Source organism: Adiantum capillus-veneris, chromosome 3 (assembly GCF_014529385.1).
Source record: "Adiantum capillus-veneris isolate H3 chromosome 3, ASM1452938v2, whole genome shotgun sequence".
NCBI lineage: Eukaryota > Viridiplantae > Streptophyta > Polypodiopsida > Polypodiales > Pteridaceae > Adiantum > Adiantum capillus-veneris.
In genome coordinates this window covers 152,803,710-152,820,856 of record NC_140933.1, presented here as the reverse complement: position 1 = coordinate 152,820,856, position 17,147 = coordinate 152,803,710, and positions in this window count along the sequence as shown.

The window sequence follows — 17,147 nt, the reverse complement described above, 5'->3', positions numbered from 1 at the left end:
TTTACATTTAGATAGGATCAGAGGGTGGAGGACTCTCTAGGTCTTAGAGGGAGTCTAGGAAGCGTGTGTCTGGCCTAGATCCTTCAACTTAGGTAGATGAGGTAGACTTAGGTAGTTTTAGGTGGTATTCGAGTTTTAGAGTAGGAGTTGGAGTGGTAGAAGCGGTGAGAGGAGTGCTTGAGAGGGAGAGGCCAAAAAGCAACCAAAAACACCATCATCACCATTTCACATGATAGGTAGGAGTAGAGTAAGTAGGACATCATGATTCAGGATCTAGAGCATTTCATGCATGAACACTTGCTTGGTAAAGTCATTACAAGTTTGTAAAAGACGCAAAAGTATGTTTGGAAGCCTAATCGAAGTCCAAAAGTTAATGTGAGTGTTTCTAATAGATCTACAGAGCATTAGGAGCATTCATGTCAGAAAAAAAATTTAATTTTAAGCCAGGAGACATCCTACGCGTAGGATGTCTACAGGCTAATCTGGGAGGAATTTTGGGATTTTGAGTTGACCAGTGTGTTCAGAAGGTAGGATTTACCCTAATTTCAATTGGAAAGTGGAAATTTGACCATATCTTGACAGGGTAAGGCCAGATAGACTGAAATTGCCAGACATCCTACCCAACTAGTGCCAAAACATTATTTTGAGACCAAAACCATAAGAGGGCTGCATGAGCATGTCTTGCATGATATATTGAGTGACTGAAAGGGGTCTCACCTCATTTGGGTAAGAAAATTGGATTCAAAGTGGACTTTAGCACTTTTGACTGAAAAAGGCAAGAACATCTGAAATTTGAGACTTTTGGCATCCAAACCAAAATCTAAGCATACCACTGGGTTACTGACATCAAGGGGAAGTTGTGGAACAAATCTGGGGTCAAACAGGCAAAAAGGACATCCTATGTGTAGGATGTCTTCTGAGTGATTTTGGACTCCAAACTAAATTTTGAGTATACCAAAGTGATCAGCAACTCAAGGGGAGCCTGGGCTTTGAGTTTGAAGCCATTCTGATGAAAAAGACATCCTACGCGTAGTATGTCTAATGCAAGAAAATGAAGCCAGACTTTGACTTTTAGCATAGTAAGGTGTTGTATAGCCTAAGGCAAGCCTCTTAGTCAATTTTGGTCCAATTTGGAGTTGATTAGACTGATCAATATCAGCAAACAACAGGCTGTCGGAACAAATTTCTGACTCATTGACCAGATAATAGGTGTCCAAATCAAAAAGTAAAAGCAGCTGTAAGCTCAGCACAATAAGGGGAAACAACAATGCAAAAATCCAGGCAAAACACAGCAGGAGACATCCTACGTGTAGGATGTCTATTGGGGCATACTGCAAGGAAAATTTGATTTGGCATAGACAGTGAGATTCCATTTGGCTTAAGGGTTCCAGAACTTCTTTCAGAAGTGAATTTGGACCTTGTTTTCCCATTTGATGAAGCAAAGACTGAATTCAGACTTTTTTGCGTAAATTGACCAACATCTGAGGGTAGTACTGTTTCAGATTAGCAAACCTAATCCAGAACATCAGTAGTGTAGAAAATACAGTAGTGGTTGAGATTAACTCTCCAGTTATACCAATCATTACTAAGATAACCTCTAGCAGATAAATGCTTTGATTCGATTGCCGAAATTAAAACGCTTGTGTACATGTATATTCAACAACAAAGCAAGAAGTTGAGCAGAAACTGACCTTTGCCAGGTGAGTGGTTGGATTTGTGATAAATTGCATTGATAAGTTTGATGAATTTAAGATCAGGAAGATACATTGTTAGAGATCAGAAGGTGGTAGGTGACCAAAGCTTAGTGTCCACCGAAGAGAGTGTAACTCAGGCAAGGCTAGATCCGCTAGCACCGATTATTGAGGAAGGTAGTGATACTGACACTTCGTCAGACAAATCCTTCTTCATGATGGGTAGTCAACAGCCAGGAGGTTTCACGTATGATGGACCTATGCGAGGAGAAAGCACCTCCCAAAATCCTTTGAATGATTCCAAGCTCACGGTGATCTTCTTAGAGGGAACAAAGTCGAGAGGAGCCCTAGTCTATTCTGACTATCGAGGCCGCAAGTGCATTTGTATCGAAGAGAGGCCAGCTCAAAGATTGGAGATAATCCGAGTCTATGATGATGGAGATAGATTTCGAGACGAAAAGGGGAACCACTATTTAATAGTTAGTAACCTTGACGATTACAACACATATGGAGATAAAGTGGCGAAAGGGAAAATGGTTTCAGAAACTCAAGAACCGCCACCTAACATTGATCGGCCTGGAGCTATTTTTATGTATAATAAGAAAACAACCAGGGTTCCAACTTATAACGAGAACATGGGAATCTACAAGCATGAGAGTGAGGGTATAGTCTCTTACTTTCGCAGCAAAGAACCATACGTAAACGAATTAAGCAAAGACAAGGTTCTTTACTTATTCTCTTATGAAACTGCTACAGGGAAGGGCATAGTTTTTGTTGATAGATACGGGCGAGAATACCAACGTATTTTCCCAGAGGAGGTAGAGAGGGCAACAGGTTCAGGAGCATCAGCATATGCCCCTGAGGAAGTGCCAAGAGCCACCTACACTCCAAGTAATTAAACGAATCCTTTTTCAGATGAGTATGACGCTACCTCACATTCCACCCGACCGCAAGCATTCAATGACCAAGACCAACCAGCAAACCAGCCATCATTGCAGGCATGGCTTCGACAGAGTGCAACAATAGAATCAGACCAAAACCGAGATGGTTATCAAGCCGCACGAGGACTCCGAGATTTGCAAGAACCACCACTCTATTCAAGGTATTAGACAGAGAGTAAGCCAAAGACACAAGGGTCGACAGAGCCTGGAGGACCACCCATAGAACGAGTTTGAAGAGAAGAACCACCTCTAGCGAGAACCGTTAGAAATTATGGCTTAGGAGAACCACTGGGAGAGGAACCAGCCTATTACAGAAGGCCTGAGGAGGTATATTGATTAGGACGAGGTGATCCAATGATGAGGTTTGTGGACCATCGAAGAATTAGACCCTCTCAAGTGCAAAAATGGGTAAACAAGAAATACCCAGGAAGCAGAGACCCAAGAGATCATGTAGCAGCCTTTGTGCGTGTAATTAGAGCCGAAGAGGTTTTAGACTTTCCTACCCAATTTGCAGGGTTTGGACTAACCCTAGAGGATGATGCTGCCACTTGGTTTGACTCTGTGGAGCGTAGAGACTTTGAGTCGATGGAGGAAGTGTTTGACGAGTTTATTGAGGAATTCTCTCAAAGGGGAATAGCTCATAATACCGTCTCACAAATCCATAAATTCAAACAGAAAGATGGAGAATCTGTACGAAAGGCAGCCCTAAGACTAAAAAGATATGTTAAGTTCTGTCCTGTTGAAGAACTGCCAACTCAGTCCAGACTTATGCTGATATTCATCCAAGGACTAAGGAATGCAGATCTCCAGAAAGACTTACATATGAAGAGGAGCACGACATTGAATGAGTTGACCAAGGAAGCTCTGTACCTTGTGGACAATTGTGCATTCTACAAAGAAGGGGAGTTCAAGGACCTTGATGACGATTCGTCTTCACATCAAAGTGGAAGCAAGTCTTCTAAGACAGCACCGAAAGGAGAAGTAGCGGTAAACCAGGAGCAGCTTGTAGATGAAGTGCTAAAAAAGATCAACTTGTACGCCAAACCCCAGGCTAAACAGCCCAAGTGGTGTGCTATTGAACAAAAATGGACAAACCATGGGACCGAGGAATGTTATTATAACAAGGGATATGTGAAAGAGAGACCTTATGCTCCCCAAGCCCCAATAGCTTCCCCTCAAGTTCCACCGATGCCTAGATATCAAACAGGCAACTTACCATGACCTGTAGGTGTAGAAAAACCACAACCGGTGTTGGGGCAACAACCACCCCTACCAGGATTACGACCAGTTGATATAAGATACGCACCAACAGTAACTGAATCAGAGGATAAGGCTTTGGTGCCTATGCATGCATATTATGAAGATCCCAATGGATATGTGGCAAACCCTGTCTATTATCCACCGGAAGAACCCTCGACACCAGAACCATGGAGCATGATAGGAAATATAGGACCACCAACTGTTGCACATGCAGCAGGAGAAGGAAGATATAGCCTAGATGAACGAACATTGTTGTTCATAGCCAATGGAGGCATGGGCGGACAGAGACATGCTTACCAACAAAGAGGAGCTCAAGGAGCACCTCAACAACCCAAGGGACCCTGCTACAAGTGTGGAGGAGACCATTGGCTGAGAAACTGTCCTCATGATGAAATCATTAGAGTCAATGCGTATTGCCCATAATGTGGAATTACTCATTTGATTCCTGATTGCCCTAAAAACTCGAGCAAAGGAGAAAAAACCACCTTGAACATGTTAGAAACAATACCTTCCAGTGGAGGATCGGAAAATGAAACAATCATACCTATTCATGCGATAACACGAGCCCAAGCCCAAAGAAGGACGAATGAACCCATAGTTGAAGAACCAAAAACCGATGCTCAAAGTTTAGAAACGAGAAATCAGAGAAGCACTTGGAAAGCTAGAAAGGCGCGTAGGAAAGCCAGGAAAGAACGAGAGCAAACAGCCCTATCCGAGGAGTTGAAACAGACAAAGGATAGATTAGAACGGTTAGAGGATCTAGCTAGCTTAAGCTCACACACCACAACAACCGTAGCACCCAAGGAAATAGCAGAGCCCAAAAGTGCAAGATCAGGAGGATCTGTACTGGCAGACAAGGTAAATGAGCAGCTGGATGCACTGCTAAAAGCTTATGAAGCTCGACTTAAAAAGAACCAAACCGAGGAGCAAAGGTGGATGACTTATCCATATGTAGAAATAGAAAAACAGAGGCTGGATATGTGTAAAAAGATGATCGAAACGGCTCAATCATTGATGGAAGACCCGCTGGGTAAACCTGCAAATTGGCATGAGGCACCAGCACCAACCCCTATCCAACCAACTTTAGAGAAACATGTGGAAACAAAGGAAAGACTCACTAATGCCTATGAGTCCAGAGGAGAGCCTATCATAGTGCCAAATACCACCGATGGGGCAAGTGACGGGTTCCAGCCTAAAATATTGGTAGAAATGGGTAAGGACTGTAACGGTCTAGATGATCTGTGGAAGCAAATCCGTGAAGCCAACGAGGCTAATAGGATGAGTAACCACATGAATAGCACGAGAAAAGAAAAGAATGTGATCTTACCTCCTATTGAAGAATTTGAGGCAAGGTCGCAAATGAGCTTTGAGATACATTCACAAGGGAGAGACCAAGGATCAATTAGTTCGGGGCACAACCAACCAGACTCGTTGAGAACTTTACCCTCTTACCTAGGAGAGTACGAAGCCAAGTCGGAAGTGAGAGTAATCCCATCTCAAAGACTTTCTTCTAACAAGGTAATGGATTCGCAAGGATTGATTGAGTTGTTATCCACTCCGGTGGCATGCACAATCACGTTAGCAGAACTCCTAAGGTTAAGGCCAAACATGTGGACCACAATAGGAAAATGCCTAGAAAAATTTGGAGTGAAAGACCCCATCTTGAAGCTACAAGAAGGGATCAGAGAGTTGGACATGCCTCAACTAAACACTAGGCCAGTACCATTGAATAAGGTTGGAGAATTTTGAGAGGGAGAAGACGGAAACACCATGCTACCGGTAGAATTCCAAGGAGTATTTTCCAAGGCTATTCTTGACAGTGGAGCGAGAGTTGCTATCGCCACCAAGGAAATCTGGAAAAAATGGGGAAAACCAGCTTTGAGGGCTACCAGAATGAAACTGCAATTGGCAGATGGGTTCATGGAGAAGCCTCTAGGACTCTTAGAAAAAGTGATTGTCACTTCGTGCGGAATCGAGTATGAGCATACATTTGCAATAGTCGATTTCGACAAAAAGAACAATTATGAGATCATCTTGGGACGACCATTCATGCGACAATTGAAGATGGTCCAAGATTGGGGTTATGACCACATATACCTCAGACATGGCGAGACAACAACTAAAATACACCTAAAAGACCATAGTTACAAAGATGTGAGCCAAACACCTGTGGAAGAGTTTGATTCGGCTACAGTAGCAGGATCAGAACTACCAGCATGGTTAGGGCAACCAAAAGAGCTATGGATGTGCGGAGCTTCACATTGTGGAAGCTTAAGAAGAGAGGAATGCGTCTTAGAAAGAGCAATTGAGGACAAGACGTATATTCCGGAACCTTTTTCTGAAGATGCCTTGGAACCTCTAGAATGGGAACACATACTAGCAACATTAGATGTCTATACCATTACCGACAGTCCAACGACAAAATTTTGCGATAAGGATGGCTATGATGTGTTGCCCTATTACATGGTAAGCGTTACACCAGAAAAAGAGACGGTAGAACCACTAGAACAAGAAGAGTTTTACAACTCTTCTGAACATTTGAAAGTAAAAAATGATGCAGATAATGAGTGTTCAGACACCTCAAGTGAGCGTGGGAATGAAATCGAGAATATCAAATTTTATGATTTTGCTAATCAACACCCTAGACGCCAAGAACGCTATAGGAGGAAACGAGCAGGAAACAAAGCGAGAGAGAACCTGATGCCAAGGATAAAAGGTAGAACTCACTATTTGATGCTTGTAAAAGCATAGGATTGTGTAAAAGATCAAATATCAGGAAGATTCTCAAAAAATTGAAAAGAAAGAACGCGAGAGGAAATAAAACAGGTACGAAAAGCTAAACCGAAACAAAATCACAAAAAAAAAAAAACCAAACAACAAAAGACCAAGAGTGGACCAAACTGGAGCGTAAACAGAAATACCATGAACTGAAAGGGTCTTTGAGAGAGATATGGACTACAGAAGAAGATAGTGATGGTAAAGGGGAGTCAGAAAAGGGGAACATGAATGTACCATCACACTATCGGAAATTTACTATCTAGGATAGAAAAATCATAATGACACCACCAGTCAGGGAATACCAACCAAGAATCTTACGATGGGTCTGAAAATGCAAAAAAGATAGACCTCGCAGAACCAGGTGAAAAGCCTCATCCAATCTATATAGCGATTTAAAGCCTGAGGAGGAAGAACAGCTAACACAACTTCTCAAGAAGTATAAAGATGTGTTCGCTTGGTCCTATAAAGACCTCAAAGGAGTTGATCCATTGATATGACAACATACCCTTTGAAATCAGATGCAAAACCTAGCAAACAACATCCTTATACATATAATGACACATTTGCTAAACGAATAAAAAAAGAGATTGATAAGCTGATGGAAGCTGAATTCATCTATGAGATTGAACATACAGATTGGGTGTCACCCATTGTGTTAGTTCCCAAAAAGAATGGAAAACTGCGAGTGTGTGTAAACCTCAAGAAGGTGAATGTAGCAACCATAAGGGATAATTATCCCTTGCCGATCACAGAACATGTACTTGAGCGAGTGGCCGGGAAACGGGCTTATTCCTTTATGGATGGGTTTTCAGGATACAACCAACTGCAATAGCAAGGGAGGATCAACACAAAACAGCGTTTGCCACAGAATGGGAGATTTATGCATATCGAGTTATGCCATTTGGCTTAACTAATGCACCAGCCACTTTCCAAAGGTTAATGACTCACGCATTCAAGGAATACCCAAGAATATTCTTAGAAATTTACATGGATGACCTGTGTGTACACTCTCTTCTACGAGAGAAACATATTGACCATTTGCAAAAGGTCTTTGAAAAGTGCAGGACATATCGAATCTGTCTTAACCCGAAAAGTGTGTATTTATGGTTAAGCAAGGACAAATCTTAGGACACATTGCCTCAAGAAATGGCATAACCACAGACCTAGACAAAGTCAAAGTCATTGTAGATCTACTCAGGCCTACTAATGCAAAACAAGTGCAATCCTTCATGGGACATTGCGGATATTATCAAAGATTCGTGTTTCTGCACCAGTTGTTTTGGGTCGAGATTTTGGTTCATAGACCTTAGGGAGAGCGACCTATTGGTATTAGTAGGGTCTCCTTCAAGTTCTATGGTGTTTCGAGATTGTTTGATGGGTGTTCGGCTCTAGACAGCGTTGTAGGAAGTTTCCTCTTATGCACTTTTGAAGGCTGTGACTTAGACAATTGGTGGAGACCTCTGTAGGAATTAGTTAGGAGTCGGTCGAGTGTAGGTTGACACCTTATGCTTGCTTCCACGCGCCTGAGGGTCGAGCTTCGTCCTTAGCTGACATTACATGTTAGGTGAGTTCTCGTTGTGTTGACGTCCGTCGCGGCGTATCCGTCCAACAGACTCTTAGCAATGTGCAAGAACATTTGGCCATTATGGGTTTTGAGGACCTTCAACAAGCTCAATTTTGTCTACAAGGTCACAAGGTGAGAATCCTTCACCCAAATTTTCACTCCATCAAATTTTGACGATCATTGCCTACTTATTGTTGAGAATGACTGTAGATTGGAAAGACAAAATGAAGGTCCATGACGATTGGGGCATGGATGGAACTGTGTTATTGTTGTTATAGCTTTGTAACTCTTTCAGTTTTTAAAACAATCCCCTCTGTAACCAATTTTCTTTGCTTTTGCAAATTCTAGAGGTTGAATATGATATTTCATTCTACAATAGCGGTCTTGTGTACAACTTGTTTCAGTACCATTTTAAGTATTTATTGAAATCTACGCATCATAATGAGACGAAAGTCCATTTTTTTAAAAAAGTGCCTTCTTTCAAAAAGACATTATTATAAAAGGGGGGCCTAGATAACTCATTCTAGCTTTTCACTTTTGCAACCCTTGACCTCTTCTGCTTTCTATCTACATCTCGAACTAGATATGGATGCCTCCACATTCTCTGCATCTGCATCCACATCCACCTCTTTGCCACGATTCACCCTCTTCCTCAAGGACACAAACTACAAAGGAAGGTTGGATCTTTACACCTTCTTCACTCGTCTCCCCGACCTTGATGCCACAATTTCCATCCACATGGATGCATTTGCCGAGATTTCAGTGTTCATGGAGGAGCACATCATAAAGTATGCCATATCTATCCCTCACATGCAGAGATCTGGGTGCCTTGCAATCTCTTGTGCTACATCCACAAAGGTAACTGCCCGTTCTCCAAGCGCTTGAGATGGTTCCAAGAAATTTCCGTCGATGTAGGCCATTTCCTGGACGAGCAGGCTGCAAGGGTGTCAACATTGAAGAAGCACAAGTTGGGGGTGGATTACCTTTCTTGGTTGGCTACATTCATCTTTCTTGTTAGCAAGGAACCTGACTTGGAGGAGCTGCACCTTCCACACTTGTAGGTTGGGTCCATCATCAAGGATTCCAAGGAGCACGAGGGTGTCCCCATGAACCTTACAGTGGAAGGCAATGCACTTTGGCTCGAGTACCCTAGGGGGCTCGAGGAAATGGTTGAAAAACTATTAGCGGCTGGACACACCCAATGGAGGATGATTGCCCGACAAGATATTATTTTTTGTAATTATTCCTTAATTGAGAAAAACCGTCATTTCACCTTTGTAAATAGTGGGGCTTGCAGAAGCTTCCAGATTGTATGCAGAAGCTTCCAGATTGTATCCCATTTTTGACATTTAGACTGAGTGAAAGGTTAAATTGGAACATTAGGGCTTGAGATTGTAAGGTATTTATACCACTTTTGACCTTAATGCAAAAAACCTTTGTCATTTTTAAGTTTTGTCTGTGTGAGTGAGCGTACTCTGTGTACGAGAGAGAGAGAGAGAGAGAGAGAGAGAGAGAGAGAGAGAGAGAGAGAGAGAGAGAGAGAGAGAGAGAGAGAGTTTTATCTTGATGCTATGCGCGCACCGGTGGTCGGAATCGAGTGTGGAGAAGTGCAGCAGGTTGCCCCCAAAGAGAGCTACATGCCAACACCTACATTGCGTGTGTATGATCTGGCTTTGCGAGATCGAGCCACGAGCTATATCTGGTGATTCGGTGAGCATACGTTGTCTGTTTTCACATTTCAGCATATCCACGCATTTGCATTGAGTAGAGCTACACATTAGGCACTTTAGTTTTCAAAAACGACGACCTTCAAATTTCGACCAAACATCCTACGTGATTTTGCACCTGGTGTTTAGGGTTGGGGTTTTGGTTCATGGACGTTAGGGAGAGCGACCCATTAGTGTTAATAGGGTTCCTTCAAGTTTCGTAGTGTTTCCAGGATGTTTGATGGGTATTTGGCTCTTGAAAGGGTTGTAGGAAATCTCCTCTTATGTACTCCTGAAGGCTGTATACAGCTTAGACATTGGGTAGAGACCTCTGTAGGAAGTAGTCTAGAGTTGGTCAAGTGTAGGTTGACACCCTATTCTTGCTTCCACGTGCCTACAGCTCGAGCTTCGTCCTTAGCTGACAAATCTTGCTAGGTGAGTTCTCGCTGTGCTGACGTCCGTCGCGGCGTATCCGCCAACATTGGCGCCGTTGCCGGGGACGAAAACCCTAGGTAGGTGACCGAGACTAGTCCTTGAGGATAGGGATTCTCTAGCTTGCCAGAGTCTTGTTTTATATTTAGATAGGATCAGAGGGTGGAGGACTCTCTAGGTCTTAGAAGGAGTCTAGGGAGCGAGTGTCTGGCCTAGATCCTTCGACTTAGGTAGACTCAGGTAGACTTAGATAGTTTTAGGTATTAGTTAAGTTGTGGTGTAGAGAGTAGGAGTTGGAGTGGTAGAGGCGGTGAAAGGATAGCTTGAGAGTCCGGAGAGGCGAGGAAGCAACCGAGACACCAATATCACCATCTCACATGATGAGTAGGAGTAGAGTAAGTAGGACATCATGATTTATGATCTCGAGCACTTCATGCATTTTATATTTGCTGTTAGGCTCATCAAACGGTTGTAAAAGACGGAAAAGAGTGTTTAGAAGCTGAAGTGAAGTTCAAAAGTTTCAGTGAGTATTTCTGAGAGAGCTTCAAAGCATAGGGAGTACTTCTGTCAGAAAAAATTTAAATTTAAAGCCAGTAGACATCGTACGCGTAGGATGTCTACAGGGTGTTCTGGTGTGAATTTTGAAAATTTGAGTTGACCAGTGTGTTTAGTAGGTTTTACCCTATTTTCACTTGGAAAGTGGAAGTTTGACCATATCTTGACAGGATAAGGCCAAATAGAAAGGAAATTGCTAGACATCCTACCCAATTTGTGCCAAGGCATTATTTTAAGACTAAAACCATAGGATGGCTGCATGAGCATGATCTACATGATTTATTGAGTGCATCAGAAAGGTTTCATCTCAATTGGGTAAGAAAATTGGGTTTTAAGCAGACTTTACCATTTTTTGACTGAAAAGGGCTAGGATAGCTAAAATTGGGATCTTTTGAAATCCAAACTAAAATCTAAGCATAGCACTGGGTTGCTGACATCAAGGGGAAGCTGTGGCTCAAGTTTGGGGTCAAACAGATCAAAAAGTGAAAACAACTATGGACTCAGCACATCAAGGGGAATCTATAGTGCAAAATCCAGCCAAAACAGAGCAGGTAGGCATCCTACACATAGGATGTCTACAGGGGCTTAGTGAAGTGAAAAGCTAACTGTGGACATAGAGTGATGTTCCAATTGACTTAAGAGTTCCAAAACTTCTTTTAGAAGTGAAATTGGACCTTGTTTGACCTTTTGACAGAGCAAAGATGGAATTAAGACTTCCCTGTAAACTGACCAACATTTGAGTGAAGTACAGTTCCAGATTAGCAGATCTAATCAAGAACATCCAAAGTGTATAAAATACAGTAGTGCTTGAGGTTAACCCTCCAGTTATACCAATCATTACTAAGACCACCTCTAGCGGTCAAATGCTTTGATTCGATTGCCGAAATTAAACGCTTGTGCACAGGTATATTCAGCGCAAGGCAAGAAGTTGTGTGGAAACTGATCCTTTGCCAGGTGAGTGGTTGGATTTGTGATAAATTGCATTGCTAAGCTTGATGAATTTAAGATCAGGAAGACACATTCCTAGAGACCAAAAAGTGGCAGGTGATCAAGGTCGCTTAGTGTCCACCGAGGAGAGTGTAACTCACGCAAGGCTAGATCTATTAGCACCGATCATTGAGGAGGGTAGTGATACTAACACTTCATCAGATAAGTCCTTCTTCATGATGGGTAGTCAACAACCATGAGGTTTCTCCGATGAAGGACCAATGCTAGGAGGAAGTACCTCCAAAACCCTTTGAACGATGCCAAGTTCACTATAATCTTCTTAGAAGGAACAAACTCTAGGGGAGACCTAGTTTATTCTGACTATCGAGGACGCAAGTGTATTTGTATAGAAGAAAGACCTGCTCAAAGACTGGAGATAATTCGAGTCTATGATGATGGAGATAGATTCCGAGACGAAAAGGGGAACCACTATCTGATAGTTAGTAACCCTGAGGATTACAACAGATATGGAGATAACGTGGCAAAAGGAAAAATGGTTTCAGAAACTCAAGAACCGCCTCCAAAAATTGATCGACCTGGAGCTCTTTTTATGTATGATAAAAAAACAACCAGGATATCTACCTATAATGAGAATGTGGGAATTTACAAGCATGAGAGTGAGGGAGTAGTCTCTTATTTTTGATGCAAGGAACCCTACCCAAACGAATTAAGCAAAGACAAGGTTCTTTACTTATTCTCTTATGAAATTGCTATGGGGAAGGATATCATTTTTGTTGATAGGTACGGACGAGAATACAAACGTATTCTCCCAGAGGAGGTAGAAAAAGCAACAGTTCTAGAAACATCAACATATGCCCCCTAAGAAGTGCCAAGGTTCACCTATACCCCTAGCAAGTTGAAAAATCCATTTTCAGAAGAGTACGATGCGACCTCACATTCTAACCGACAACAGACGTTCAACTACCAGAACCAACAAGCAACCCAACCATCATTGCAGGCATGGCTTTGACAAAGTGCAACATTAGAACAAGACCGAAACCGATATGGTTATCCAGCCGCATGAGGGCTAAGAGATTTACAAGAACCACCACTCTATTCACAATATCAAGGAGAGAGTAAGCCAAAAACTCAAGAGTCGACGGAGCCTGGAAGACAACCCATAGAATGAGTTCGAAGAGATGAACCACCTCTTGCAAAAACCATCAAAAATTATGGCTTAGGGGCACCTCTGGGAGAGGAACCCTCCCACTACCAAAGGCCAGAGGAGGTATATCGAGTAGGACGAGGAGAACCAATGATGAGATTTGTAGACCATCGTAGAATTAGACCTTCTCAGGTGCAAAAATGGGTAAACAAGAAATACACGGGAAACAGAGACCCTAGGGATCATGTAGCAGCCTTTGTGCGCGTAATTAGAGCTAAAGAAGTGTTGGACTTCCCTACTCAATTTGCAGGGTTTGGGCTTACTCTAGAGGAGGATGCCGCCACTTGGTTTGACTCTGTGGAGCGTAGAGATTTCGAGTCTATGGAGGAGGTTTATGACAAGTTTATTGAGGAATTTTCACAAATAATACTGTCTCACAAATCCATAAGTTCAAACAGAAAGAAGGGGAATCTGTGCGAAAGGCAGTCCTATGACTAGAAAGATATGTGAAGGTCTGCATTGTGGAAGAATTGCCAACTCAGTCCAGACTTATGCTTATATTTATTCAAGGACTAAGGAACATAGATCTCCAGAAGGACTTACATATGAAGAGGGGCACGACGTTAAATGAGTTAACTAAGGAAGCTCTTTACCTTGTAGACAATTGTGCGGTCTACAAGGAGGGTGAATTCAAGGATCTTGATGACGATTCATCCTCACAACAAATTAGAAGCAAGTCCACTAAGACAACACTGAAAGGAGAAGTAGCTGTAAGCCAGGAGCAGCTTGTAGAGGAAGTGCTAAAAAAAAAAATATGTATGCCAAGCCTCAAGCTAAACAGCCAAAGTGGTGTGCTATTGAACAAAAATGGACAAACCATGTGACGGAGGAATGTTATTATAACAAGGGGTATGTGAGAGAGCGACCTTATGCTCCCCAGGCTCAGGTGTAGCATCTCCTCAACTTCCACCGATGCCTAGGTATCAAGCAGGCAACCTACCAGGACCTGTAGGTGTAGAAAGACCACTACCAGTATTGGGGCAGCAACCACCCCTAACAGGATTACGACCAGTCGGCATAAGATACAAACCAACAGTAAACGAACAAGAAGAGAAGGCTTTGGTACCTATGCATGCATATTACGAAGATTCCAATGGGTATGCTGCAAATCCTGTCTATTATCCACCAGAAGAAACCCCAACGCCAGAACCTTGGAGCATGATGGAAAGTACAGGACCACCAACAGCTGCACAGACAGCAGGAGAAGGAAGATATAGCTTGGATGAACGAGCACTGTTGTTCATAGCCAACGGAGGCATGGGCAGGCAGAGACATGCATACCAACAAAGAGGAGCTCAAGGAGCACCACAACAGCCTAAGGGACCCTGCTACAAGTGCGGTGGAGACCATTGGCTAAGAGACTGTCCTCATGATGAAATCATTAGAGTCAACGCATATTACACCGAGTGTGGAATTACTCATTTGATTCCTGATTGCCCTAAAAACCCGAGCAAAGGAGCAAAAACTACCTTGAACATGCTGGAAGCAGTGCCTTCCAATGGAGGGTCAGAAAACGAGACAGTAATACCTATTCAGGCAGTGACACGAGCCCAAGCTCAAAGAATGACAAATGAACCCATAATTGAAGAGCCAAAGACCGATGCCCCAAGTGCATAAATGAAAAATCAGAGAAGCACTTGGAAATCTAGAAAGGCGCGTATGAAAGCTAGGAGAGAACGAGAGCAAACGGCTCTATCCGAGGAGTTAAAACACACAAAGGATAGATTAGAGTGGTTAGAGGATCTAACTAGTCAGCTCACACACTGCGGCAACCATAGGGCCCAAGGAAATAGTAGAACCCAAAAGTGCAAGATCAGGAGGATTAGTGTTGGCAGAACAGGTAAATGAGCAGTTAGACGCACTTTTAAAAACATACAAAGCCAGACTCAAAAACAACCAAACCCAACAACAAAGATGGATGACTTATCCATATGCAGAAATATAAAAACAGAGGCTGGAAATGTTTTGAAAGATGATTGAAACAGCCCAATCCTCGATAGGAAACCCGCTTGGTAAACCTGTAAGCTAGCATGAGGTACCAGCTCCAACCCCTATCAAGCCAGCCTTAGAGAAACAAGTAGACATGAAGGAGAGACTCACAACTGCCTCTGAGTCTAGGAGAGAACCTATCATAGTGCCAAATACAACAGATGAGACAATTGATGGTTTCCAACCTAAAGGTAGAAATGGGTAAGGATTGTAATGGTCTAGATGACCCGTGGAAGCAAATCCGTGATGCCAACGAAGCTAACAGGGTGAGCCACCAAATAAATAGCACGAGAAAGGAGAAAAATGAGATCTTACCTCCCATTGAAGAATTTGAGGCAAGATCACAAATGAACTTTGATATGCATTCACAAGGGGGAAACCAGGGATCAATTAGTTCGGGGCACAACCAACCAGACTTGCTAAAAACTCTACCCTCTTACCTAGGGGAGTATGAAGCTAAGTCTGAGGTGAGAGCAATCCCATCTCAAAGACTTTCTTCCAACAGAGTGATGGATTCACAAGGGTTGATTGAGTTATTGTCCACCCCTGTGGCATGCACAATCACATTAGCTGAACTCCTAAGGTTACGGCCAAACATGTGGACCACTGTAGGCAAATACTTAGAAAAATTTGGAGTGAAAGACCCCACCTCGAAGCTTCAAGAAGGGATCAAAAAATTGGACAAGCCTCAACTAAACACTAGGCCAGTACCTTTAAACAAGGTTGGAGAATATTGCGAGAGAGAAGATGGAAATACCACACTACCAGTAGAATTCCAAGGAGTAGTTTCCAAAGCTATTCTTGACAGTGGAGCAGGAGTTGCTATCGCCACCAAGGAGATCTGGAAAAAATGGGGAAAACCGGCTTTGAGAGCTACCAGAATGAAATTGCAACTGGTAGATGGGTTCATGGAAAAGCCTCTAGGAATTTTAGAAAAAGTGATTATCACTTTGTGCGGAATCGAGTATGAGCATACATTTGCAATAGTTGATTTCGACAAAAAGAACAATTACGAGATCATCTTGGGAAGACCATTCCTGAGACAATTAAAGATGGTCTAGGATTGGGGTTATGACCACATATACCTCAGACATGGCGAGACTACAACCAAAATATACCTAAAAGACCATAGTTACAAAGATGTGAACTAGACACCAGTGGAAGAGTTTGATTCAGCTACATTGGCAGGGTCCGAACTCCCAGCATGGTTAGGGCAGAAAAAAGAGCTATGGATGTGCGGAGCTTCACATTGTGGGAGCTTAAAAAGAGAGGAATGCATCTTAGAAAGATCTATTGAGAACAAGGATTACATTGTGGAACCTTTTCTTGAAGATGCCTTAGAACCTCTAGAATGGGAACATATACTAGCAACATTGGATGTCTATACCATTACAGATAGCCCAACGACAAAATTTTGCGATAAGGATGGCTATGATGTGCTACCCTATTACATGGTAAGCCTTATACTAGCAGGAGATGAGAATATAGACCCACCAGAACAAGAAGAGTTTTATGACTCCTCTGAGCATCTGGAGTTAAATAACGATGTAGATAACGAGTGTTCAGATAGCTTAAGCGAGCGTGGTGAGAAAACAACGAATATCAAGTTTTATGATTTTGCAAATCAACACCCTAGACGCCAGGAACGTATAGAAAAAAAAAGAGTAGAAAACAAAATTACAGAGAACTTGATGCCCATTATAAAAGATAAAACTCACTATCTAATGCTTGTCAAGGTAGAAGATTGTGTAAAAGACCAAATATCAGGAATATTCTCGAGAGTTCAAAGGGAAAGGACGTGTGAGGAAATAAAACAAGTACGGAAGACTAAAACAGAAACAAAATCAAAAAAATCTCAACAATCAAAACAGGAAAAAACAAAAGACCCCAGAGTGGACCAAAATGGAGCGTAAAAAGAAATACCAAGAACTAAAACGGTCGTTATGAGAGGTATGGACTATTGAGGGAGAAAGTGATGGTAAGGAGGAGTCAGAAAAAGAAAACATGAATGTACCATCCCACTATCAAAAATTCACCATCTAGGACAGAAAATCATAATGACACCACCAGTCAGGGAAA